Source organism: Antechinus flavipes, chromosome 2 (assembly GCF_016432865.1).
Source record: "Antechinus flavipes isolate AdamAnt ecotype Samford, QLD, Australia chromosome 2, AdamAnt_v2, whole genome shotgun sequence".
Taxonomy (NCBI): Eukaryota; Metazoa; Chordata; class Mammalia; order Dasyuromorphia; family Dasyuridae; genus Antechinus; species Antechinus flavipes.
The window spans coordinates 292,175,194-292,185,359 of NC_067399.1; the positions used below are offsets into that span (position 1 = coordinate 292,175,194).

General features: G+C 34.9%; 1 pseudogene; it reads left to right on the forward strand.

The window, feature by feature from the left end:
* Positions 1 to 2,129: 2,129 nt before the first annotated feature.
* On the forward strand, positions 2,130 to 5,638 carry LOC127546278 (mast cell protease 1A-like; annotated as a pseudogene).
* The last annotated feature ends 4,528 nt before the right edge of the window (positions 5,639 to 10,166 follow it).

The following is a 10,166-nucleotide window of genomic DNA, read 5'->3' on the forward strand; positions in this document are numbered from 1 at the left end:
AAAGATCAGGGGGACACAATTTACATCAAATGGAATAGGTTATATACACACTACACAATATTCAAGGCCTGTAGTAATCTAGTATTTGATAAATCCCTAAACTCCAGCTTCTGGAATGAGAAGACACTATTTTACAAAAATTGCTCAGAAAACTAGAAGATAAAATATTAGAAACTTGGCATAGAGTTACATCTCACAACCCATAACAAAACAAAGTCAAAATGAGTTCATGATTGGGTATAAAGAATCATACCATAAACAAATTAGAAGAGTAAGGGATAATTTACTATCAGATCTTTGAAGAAGGGAGGAATTTATGATCAAAAAATAATAGAGAACACTATGAAATGCAAAATGGATAAATTTGATTACTTTAAATTAAAAGTTTTTGCACGAACAAAACCAACAGAAAGAAGATTAAAATGGAAGCATGAAGCTGGAAAAAAATCTTTACAGCCAGTATTTCTGATAAAGGTCTCATTTCAAAAATATATAAAATATATAAAAATGCAAGTCATTCCTTAATTGAAAAATGGTCAAAGGATAGGAACATATAGATATGATTAGACTGTATCTTAGTAGAGTTTTTTAAATGAATAAACAATCTGCATTAGATTACAAAAGAAAGCAATTATTTTGAAATAGTTATCAACAGGTATCAATATTTTAAAAGTTCATGAACTTCAATTAAATATGCTGAGCTATAAGAGGAAGACATTAATGGTCCTTAAAAATCCCAAGTATTTAAAAAGTAAAAGGATCAAGTGAGATCATATTTTAAAAATATTTAACACACTGCTCTTCATAACTTCTTTATAAATTCTTAATCTCTTCTTTCCCCCCAAAAGAACTAAAAGATCAGGAAGGAAAGCCCTAACATTTGGAGACAAGCAGGAAATGTCTAATATATCCACATTATAACACTCACTTATTCTGTGACAAACCAGTTTTTCAGAGATTTAACAAAAAACATCTCTGTATTTAGGTTCTCAGTCTCTTCCACTCCATCTTCCTACAAGTTTCTAGCTGGTCATTTATCCTTCTTATTGAAGTCTCCTCCTGCTGCTCATCACGATCTGAATATAGCTCAAAGTTCCAGAAAATTGAATGTGGATTGAAGCATTGTATTTTCACCCTCTTTTGTTTCTTTTTCTTTCTCGTGTTTTTTTCACTTTTAGTCTAGTTTTTCTTACACAATATGACAAATATGGGGACATCTTTAAAAGTTTTGCACATGTTTAACCAAAAAAAGTTCTCTCAGTAGAAAACCCAAATTTTATTATTGAGTGATCACTATTTGGAAATTTGTTTTTCTTCAAAATGTTTCTTGACTTTTGCTTATCTCTTTTGTAATATGTAGCCATTATCTAACTTGATACTAATTTATTATTTCTCACATTTGAAAATAGACAAGAAAAGCAAAAGAAACTAAATTTATAATAGCTAGTTTGACTCTCTGAGATTTGGTTGTGGAAAACAATGAGAAAATTCACTTTTTCAGTTTTCTATATAATTTTCTTACATATTTTATTGCTATCTGGTATCTTATTATTTTGCCATATATGTATAATGCAGTTCTTAAATTACATTTTAAGTAATTAAAGAGAAAGTTAAAAAGTAGTGAGTATGAGGAATAAAGTAGGGACTTGGAAAAATGAGAGTGGTAGTAAGGCAAAGAGTACAGGTAGAAGGGTTATTCTTGGTAAGAAAGAGGGCTGAGATTATTAATGAAATTTAAGGACTCTTAAAGCTGGTAGGTACTAAATGCTGCCAATTCACTAATGAAGGTAACAGCCTTTTGTGGCAAGGGGTTTCTAACCATGGGACTCTTTCTTGTCTTCCTCTCCCAGGACCCTATATTGGATTGATAGACGTCATTAGCAGTGACTCATTCTGGACCATGTTTAAAACCTTGGTTCTTCAACCATTTTTGGTTTCTCTAAGCCACAGATATGTATCATATAAATGGTTTTGTGACTGAGCACTAGTATCCATCTTCAACATATATGAACCTAATTAAGAGGGCTGTGAGGTCACTTGAGCATGTCCTCTCCTTCCCTTTTTAGAGGCCATAAATTCTAAGAAACTTGAGGTAAAAGCAATTTGCTTTGGATATCCTCTCTGCCAACATGTATTTCCTGTTTCTCCTCTTACTGACTTCAGTCTCCTGGTGCTACAGCTGGTGAGTTCTCTTGTTTCCCCTTACTAAATTGAGTTTGTCAAAAAATACCCTGCCTCTTCCTCTGCTAAGTACCTAATCCTTCCAGACCTACGGTAGATGTTTGGTCTCCAAACTTCTCTGTGTAGAATTGGTTTTAGACAATTCTGAATTTACCTCAGGAAAAAAATAGGGAATATTGGGAAAGCATTTTCCAAAGGTCTTTCACCCTTTGTCTGCCTGAAAAATTAGTCCTGTCATTTTAAACTTGGTTGTTTGAAGTAGCAATAGTTTAGACAAACGATTGCCATCTCCCTTTTTTAGGGCCAAAAAAAAATTGGGTCCTGAGGAGGAAACAATACTCAAATCAACCCAGAAACCCAGGCATCCAGGATCTTAGTCACTTGGATTCTCCAATAGAACTAGGCATTCTACTTCCCATACCTTCAATAAGCCTTCATTAATCCCCAGATCATTTGTCAATCTTGGTCCAATTTCCTGGAGAATGCTGGAAGATGCAGATAGTCCCTCTTCTGAGATTTGTAATGGAATTTTTTCTACAGGTGAGATCATCGGGGGCCATGAGTCACAGCCCCCTTCCCGACCATACATGGCATATCTGACTTACAAAATCGGAAATAGAGTAAATAGATGTAGTGCCTTGATTCGAAGAGACTTTTTGCTTACTGCAGCTCATTGCAGGGGAAGGTGAGTCATCAGATCAGAGACCTCACCTTTGTCTTTGACAGCCCTGCAGGCTTTGAATGGGGACAGCAGAGTGTTCAGAGAGATGCTACAAAGTATAAGCTCCTTGACCCCATACTCACATTCCTTCACAAAGAAGGAACCTCATGAGCTTTCCAGAGATTAACCTGGCAACTTCTCTAAATCCTTGACATGAGACATTTATAGGTAGAGTCACCTCTTTATGGAGACTGATATGGTCCATTATGTGGGGTGTCCTAAAAACTGAGAAAGATCTTACTGTTGAAGAGCCTTTCCTACTGGGATAGCAAAGCAGGTCCTATAGTCTTGTGATGTAACAGTCAGAATTTGACAATTTTCAAACTTTTCTTAGGGCCTCCATGACCCTGAGTCTCCAAAGCTGAAGAGAAGGGGAATAATTCATACAGGAATGGATATTTAGTAGTGCAATTTCAGTTCTTTCTTCTCTGGACCTGTTTTATTTCATGGTGGCAACTGAAAGGTCTCTTTTGCTCTGAGTCTGAGGGCTGGAGGATCAGGGATCATGGGATCATAGATCATTTCTGTAGAACTGGAAGGGACTTTAGAGGCTAACTAGTTCAACATGTTCCTTTGAGAGATTAAGAACCAGATGCCCCAAGAAGTTTATTGACCAATATCATGAAGTTGTAGAATTAGAATGAACATTAGCATTCTCTGAGTGCAAATAAGACTCTCTTTTCACATTATGATGCTGCCTGTCTCTGACAATACTACAGGGATTTATGTAACTTCCTTAATCTTCTTTGTAGTTCCATAAGCATCACTCTGGGAGCACATAACATCAAGATGCCAGAAAGGAGCCAGCAGAAGCTGGCTATCCCAGTAGGAAAGGCTCTTCAACAGTAAGATCTTTCTCAGTTTTTAGTCAAAGCTATTCCCCACCCACGATATAACCACTTCCTCCTTCAAAATGATATTATGTTGCTTAAGGTACTAGCCCCTCTAGCACATACATACTCTGGCTCACCAGAAAGGAAAGCCTCTCTGATCCCCTTTCTACTTTTCTATCTTCTCACACTTGCTTCATCTCTTTATTCAGTAGTCAAGAAGTTGTGGTTCTAGTGGGTTACTAGCACCGGGTATCTGGGAGGTGGGGAGACTGGCTCTGTGGGTGCTCTCTTGAGGAAGGGGCATCTGAGACTTGGAATCTCCTTCCTCCCTGTGACAGCTCCAGAGGAAGGCCACGATGAACAGTTTTGTGAAACTCCTGCCCTTCCCTATGGAGAATAACTTCCCATGGCCTGGGACAAATTGCATTGTAGCAGGCTGGGGATTTAACCATAATTTGCAATTACAAGATAAACTGCATGAGGTAAAGCTGCAAGTAAGAAATGACCAAGACTGCATGCATGTATACCCTAGAATGTACAATCTTTTTAACCAGATGTGTGCTGGAAATACTATGGAGAAGAAGGCTTCTTTTAAGGTACTTCCCCGCCCCCTCCCCAATCACTTGGAAGAGCTCAAAAACTGAAATAAAAAGGGAAATGAGATAGTCTTCTCACCATTCCCATACCCATTGGAAATCAGATGGTCCACCTGATAGAGTAGAGGAAATAGAGTAAAAAGATCTAGTTTAAATTCTGCTTTAGATATAAAACTAGTTATATGATACTGGGCAAGTCATTCTATCTCTCTTAGCCTCAGTTTTCTCATCTATTAAATGGGAATTATAACAGAACCTATCACTTAAGTTTATTATCGGGATAAAAATGAACTATTTGTAAAGAGTTTCAGAAACTTTAAAACTCTGATTTTGCTTTTGTTACTATTATTATTGTTATTATTATTGTAATTACCTTTTTTCCCCTGACCACATCTTCATACAAATGTACATATTTGGGAGAACATGAAGTTTTCTTAGTACAACTTAGTGTGAAGTAACTTTAGGGATGGATGAGAGAGATTGATGGCTTCTTTATGAATTAAAAAGGTGTCACTGTAGTCCATAAAGACTACAACATGTAAGATTTGTTCCCGGTCTCTCCATATAATGTGAAAGTCTTTTAGTACCTTGATTGTTTTTTCAATAGTGGAAGAATTAATGGGTAAGGAAGGAGTGGTTCTGTATAACTGTCAATATTCTTTGTCTTTTAGTCAGACTCTGGAGGTCCTCTAGTGTGTGGCGGAGTGGCACAGGGAATTGTCTCCTGTGGAAAAAAAGATAGGAGCAATCCTCGTATCTATACTAGGATTTCCACCTTCTTATCATGGATCCAAGAAACAATGAATGCTCATAAGTACTAAGCATCAGGTCAGGTTCTGCTTCCAAGACCCAATAATTCTCTCTGATTCCTCTTTTCTCCTCACTGCTGCTACAAGGACACTTTATCTAGGAACAAGATTCAGCCATACTAGGTCACTTGTATGGCTCTCACTGCCATATGAGGAAAGGAAGGGAAGAAAAGTAAAGGAAAAATTAGAAAAGGGAAGGGAAGAAACAGAAAAGGAGTGAAGATAAAGGATGGAAGTGCAGGAAAGGGGAGGGAAAGGGAGAAAAAGGGAACAGAAGGGAAATCAAGCAAAAGGATAGCTAAAGGAAATTTAAGCAAGGGAAAGGAAAGGAAAAGGGGGAAAAGGAAAGGAAAGGAAAGGAAAGGAAAGGAAAGGAAAGGAAAGGAAAGGAAAGGAAAGGAAAGGAAAGGAAAGGAAAGGAAAGGAAAGGAAAGAAAAGGAAAGGAAAGGAAAGGAAAGGAAAGGAAAGGAAAGGAAAGGAAAGGAAAGGAAAGGAAAGGAAAGGAAAGGAAAGGAAAGGAAAGGAAAGGAAAGGAAAGGAAAGGAAAGGAAAGGAAAGAAAAGGAAAAAGAGAAACAAGCATTTAGAAAGTACTTACTATTGTGCCAATTAGATATTATGTGAGCAATTTAGATAAATTATTTAATTTGAATCTTACAATAATTCTTAGAAGTAGTTGCTGTCATTGATTTCCATATCTCCATTTTATAGATAAGGAAACTGAGGCAAACATTAAATGGATAAGCCAACTTATGTCTGAAACTAGATTTGAATTTTAGATTTCCTAACTCCTAACTCCAGGCCTAGAACTCTATCCATTCCATTATCAAGCTTCTTCTATCAGACACTTCCATTTATTCTTCCCCTACTTATTTTTTTATTAATGCCTAAAAAATATATATAGCAATTATTTCCTACTATATTACCTAGCTCCTAAATCCTCTCTAGGAACAAAGGAAACAGATTTCTGTAAAAATGACTGATATTCTATTCTGTTGTGCATGCACTGCTACCTCTCTACCATGTGTAGAGACGTATTACATGACCAAACCAAATTGGTTCACTTCAAATAATTTGATTTCAATGATGTTTGACTATGATTTTCATTTATGTTATTGTTATTATTGAATACTGCATTTTATGGCTTCTGCTCGGTTCTCTTTATATCACCTTACAACTTTTCCCATGTTTCTCCAAATTCTGCATGTTTGCTGTTTCTTACAAGACAACATTCTATGGCATTCATACACCACAATTTGTACTGCTATTCTCCAAATGAAAAGGACATGTTTATGCCCTTCTAAACACAATATTATTTCAGAATTCATTCATTGTCTCAATAGTCAGGTTAAGCTAATGGCTTAAACATATTAGATGACAGCATTTAGTAAAAATCAGATTATTTGTCCTTGGATCACAAACCCTATAGCAAAATCAAACCCTAATGTTTGGGAATCTATTTCCCTGTTTCCCATGTTGCAAAAATTAGAGAGGCAAGCAAGAAAGTTCATTTAATTAATTAATAAAATTCTAACTCCACACTTTGTGGAACTGGAGAAATACAAGTCAGTCACATTACTTAACTCATGAGAATTATTAATTATTACTACCATGAGTACATAGCACCACTATATAGTATAATGGATAAAACACTGAACCTGGAGTCAGAATAGACATAATGTGAACTTATGAACTTATCTAAGTGTCCTTAGATATTTACTCACTATGTAATTCTCATGTCTGCCTCAATTTAGTTAATTTTAAAATGACAGTAACACTGGCATTTCCCCCAAAGGTTGTTGTGAGAACCAAATGAGATAAGTAAAGTGACTTGGAAACTTTAAAATCTTCCCATATACATACATACACTCACACAATTAAGGCAAGATAGTTTTGCAGTATTGGAACTACTTCCATATCTAGCATGCTATATATGTTCATGTAAGAGAGAACTTAGAATTTAGAGAATCCAATATCTTCCATTAATTCTACCAATACTACATAACCTAACCAGATGCAGTGAGAAGCCTTCCTGATTTTCCCACCTTCAAATCAGAAATTGTTACTTTTCTGTATGAATTTGATATTTAGTAATTCTTCTTGGATCTAATCATATATAGAAGTACATAGGTGATGCTTTCACTTTCACCTTTCACTTCACTTTTGTCTTACTCATCCTTAGATGTAAAATAGCACTATAATAGCCTCTATATAACAAAGTTGTTTTGAGGATCAAATGAAATATTTGGAAAGCATATTGAAAATCTTAAATGTTTATATAAATATTAGCTATTATTATCATGTTTTGCTATTAAAATTATGATTATATCAGTATGTCTCAATCAACATGTAAATTTCTAGAGGGTAGGGAAAAATCTTAATTTTCACTGCTTTCCCCTTATAACTTAATACATATTCTGCTTCTACTATTACTATATACCTTAGGTCAGTCCTCTGTCTCTAATAGCCACTATATAGTTATTTGACAAAATGTTGGTTTAATGAATGAATAATACTCAGTTTCATCTTCTCTTCCACCTCTAAGAGAGATTCTTATGTAAATTAACTTTGTGAATTCCAGTGTAGCCATTCATTTGTTCCATTTCCAATAGCTAGACTGTGGAGTTCTCCTTACTATAAGAGCTGGGCTTCTTTACCTTTTTGATTGTGTGCTATGGACCACTAGGTAGCCTGATAAAGCCTAGGAATTCCTTCTTAGAATAATGTTTTTAAATGAAATAAATAAATAACCCCCATTGGATTGTAGAAGAAAACAACTTTTTTTTAAAATGGTCATTAATTGGCAAAATATTTTAAAAGTTCATGAACTTCAATTAAATGATGCTGAGTTATAAGAGGAAGAGGTTAGTGGTCCTTAAAATCCTCAAGGTTTAGGAGAAAAGATCAAGTGAGATCATATTTTTAAGTACTTAACACACTGCTTTCTATAGTAGCCTATAGTAACTTCGAGTGAATTCTTATTTCCTTCCTTCCCCCCTCGAAGAATTGAGAGGTCAGGAAGGAAAGTGCAATTATTTGGAGACAAATAGGAAATATCCAACATATCCACATTACAACACTCCCTCTATGACAACCAGCTCTTCATAAATCAATAAAAAACTTTCATCTTTAGAAAGTACCTCTATATTTGGGTCATTCAGTCCCTTCTAGTCAATCATTTTACAGGTTTATATCTGGCCATTTATGCTTCTTGATGAACTCTCTTCCTGCTGCTTCCCTAAACTTGAACATAGCTCAAAGTCTGAGGACTCCTCATTTTCTTTAGCAGTTTCTGAGAAAGAGAAGAGCAGGATTTTCAAGGATTTTGACTGCCTAATACTCCCTGGAGCCTCTTCTGAAAATGCTGTATGTATCTGTAGTCTGGATCTCTGCCATTGCTCAATATGATTTTTAAATGATTTTTTAAATTGCTTTTTACTTTCAAAATATATGCAAAGAAAGTTTTCAACATTCACCCTTGTAAAATCTTGTGTTCCAAAATTTTCTCCCTCTATCCCTCCACCAGACAGCAAGTAATCCAATATATGTTAAATATGTGCAATTATTTTATATATATTTCCATATTTATCATGCTGTGCAAGAAAAATTAGATCAAAAAGGAAAAAAATGAGGATTATCTGAAAATTGCCTATTCATATCCTTTGGCCATTTATCTGTTGGAGAATGGCCTAAATTTTTATAAATTTGAGTTAATTCTCTATATATTTTGGAAATGAGGTCTTTATCTGAATCCTTGGATGCAAATTTTTCCCCCAATTTTTTGCTTTCCTTCTAATCTTATCAACATTTGTTTCTTTTGTACTAAAACTTTTTAATTTTAATATGATTTATATATTTATATACATTATACATAAAATATAATGTTATATACCTTAAATAGAATGTAATTATGAAATAATATAATTTAACATAATCAAAATTATCCATTTAACAATTCATAATGTTCTCTACTTCTTCTTTGGTTATAAATTCTTTCCTTCTCCACATATTTGAGAGGTAAACTATCCCTTGTCCTCCAAATTTGCTTATAATATCACCCTTTATATCTAAATAATGAACCCACTTCAACCTTATCTCGATATAGATAAAAGTATTAGGTGTTGCTCAATGCCTGGTCTCTACCATTTTATTTTCCAATTTTCCCTAACAATTTTTGTTAAATAGTGAACTCTTATCCCAGAAGCTATAGTTTTTAGATTAATCAAGCAGTATATTACTATAATCATTGGCTTGTGAACCTAACCTATTCTATTAATCAATCATTCTCTTAGTGAATACCAAATAGTTTTGATAATGATTTTTAGAGATTAATAATGTCTTACAACTAATAAAGCCTTTTTACATAAATTATTTTATGTGATTCAACAACTGCCCTGAGAGAGGAGATCTTTCTGATTCTAAAAGTAGCATGCTATCTACAGAGCTCTTATTCTCTGCACTCCACAAATGAGGAAACTGAGGCTAGCAGAGGTCTAATGTCCCATTTCTAAAGCAATGGCACATCAGCTCTGTTGCTTCATCTAACCTCAGCACCAGGCCCTCAAGGGGCATAAAAAGACTTGAGTATTTTTCTTTTTCCTTTTCTGGAGAAATACTTTAGTCCTTTGAAGTGAGAACCCTAACCTCCTATCTATTCTGTTGTACTATCATAGTAATGCATCAACAAGAGACAAGGACTTGGGGGTGGGGCAAGGAATCATTCTCTATGGTAAAGGAAAGGGACATCATTCTCACCTTCACCAGAGTGATTAAGCTAGAATGGGTCTTTCATTTAGAAAGGGAGTTTGAATCCTTTGAAAGAGCAAAGGGAGTCAAAGCAGAGATAGAAGTCTTAAGGTGGCATGCCATAGAACTAAAAACATAGGACTTGGACTTAGCTTTCAGTTATTACTCTGTTATTCACCACTGATGCCAATTTGAGCAATTCTTTTAACATTTATGGAACTTTTGAAAAAGAAAGGCTATATATCACATTGCAAGTCCAAAAACTTGGAGAGGAAAAGGT